Source organism: Uranotaenia lowii, chromosome 3 (genome assembly GCF_029784155.1).
Source record: "Uranotaenia lowii strain MFRU-FL chromosome 3, ASM2978415v1, whole genome shotgun sequence".
Classification (NCBI taxonomy): Eukaryota; Metazoa; Arthropoda; class Insecta; order Diptera; family Culicidae; genus Uranotaenia; species Uranotaenia lowii.
This window is the reverse complement of record NC_073693.1, coordinates 35,980,203-35,982,039: the sequence shown is the minus strand read 5'-3', so window position 1 is coordinate 35,982,039 and position 1,837 is coordinate 35,980,203.

The following is a 1,837-nucleotide window of genomic DNA, read 5'->3' as shown; positions in this document are numbered from 1 at the left end:
AACGCTTAGAAAGGCCAAAAAACGCATTTTTAAGTTGTGATCCCAAATTTCGGTCCAAATCACGAAAAAACGCTTAGAAAGGCCAAAAAACGCATTTTAAAGTTGGGATCCCAAATTTCGGTCCAAATCACGAAATAACGCTTAGAAAGGCCAGAAAACGCATTTAAAAGTTGGGATCCCAAATCTCGGTCCAAATCACGAAATAACGCTTAGAAAGGCCAAAAAACGCATTTTTAAGTTGTGATCCCAAATTTCGGTCCAAATCACGAAAAAACGCTTAGAAAGGCCAAAAAACGCATTTTAAAGTTGGGATCCCAAATTTCGGTCCAAATCACGAAATAACGCTTAGAAAGGCCAGAAAACGCATTTTGAAGTTGGGATCCCAAATTGAGGCCCAAATCACGAAATAACGCTTAGAAAGGCCAGAAAACGCATTTTAAAGTTAGGATCCCAAATTGATGCCCAAATCATGAAATAACGCTTAGAAAAGCCAGAAAACGCATTTAAAAGTTGGGATCCCAAATCTCGGTCCAAATCACGAAATAACGCTTAGAAAGGCCAGAAAACGCATTTTAAAGTTGGGATCCCAATTCTCGGTCCAAATCACGAAATAACGCTAAGGATGGCCAGAAAACGCATTTAAAGTTATGATCCCAAAATTCGGTCCAAATCACGAAAAAACGCTTAGAAAGGCCAGAAAACGCATTTTAAAGTTGTGATCCCAAATTTCGGTCCAAATCACGAAATAACGCTTAGAAAGGCCAGAAAACGCATTTTAAAGTTGGGATCCCAAATTTCGGTCCAAATCGCGAAATAACGCTTAGAAAGGCCAGAAAACGCATTTTAAAGTTATGATCCCAAAATTCGGTCCAAGTCACGAAATAACGCTTAGAAAGGCCAGAAAACGCATTTTGAAGTTGGGATCCCAAATTTCGGTCCAAATTACGAAATAACGCTTAGAAAGGCCAGAAAACGCATTTTAAAGTTGTGATCCCAAATTTCGGTCCAAATCACGAAATAACGCTTAGAAAGGTCAGAAAACGCATTTTAAAGTTGGGATCCCAAATTTCGGTCAAAATCACGAAATAACGCTTAGAAAGGCCATAAAACGCATTTTAAAGTTGTGATCCCAAATTTCGGTCCAAATCACGAAATAACGCTTAGAAAGGCCAGAAAACGCATTTTAAAGTTGGGATCCCAAATTTCGGTCCAAATCACGAAATAACGCTTAGAAAGGCCAGAAAACGCATTTTGAAGTTGGGATCCCAAATTGAGGCCCAAATCACGAAATAACGCTTAGAAAGGCCAGAAAACGCATTTTAAAGTTAGGATCCCAAATTGATGCCCAAATCATGAAATAACGCTTAGAAAAGCCAGAAAACGCATTTAAAAGTTGGGATCCCAAATCCACCGGTCCAAATCACGAAATAACGCTTAGAAAGGCCAAAAAACGCATTTTAAAGTTGGGATCCCAAATTTCGGTCCAAATCACGAAATAACGCTTAGAAAGGCCAGAAAACGCATTTTAAAGTTGTGATCCCAAATTTCGGTCCAAATCACGAAATAACGCTTAGAAAGGCCAGAAAACGCATTTTAAAGTTAGGATTCCAAATTGATGCCCAAATCATGAAATAACGCTTAGAAAAGCCAGAAAACGCATTTAAAAGTTGGGATCCCAAATCTCGGTCCAAATCACGAAATAACGCTTAGAAAGGCCAGAAAACGCATTTTAAAGTTGGGATCCCAAATTTCGGTCCAAATCACGAAATAACGCTTAGAAAGGCCAGAAAACGCATTTTAAAGTTGGGATCCCAAATTGAGGCCCAAATCACGAAAT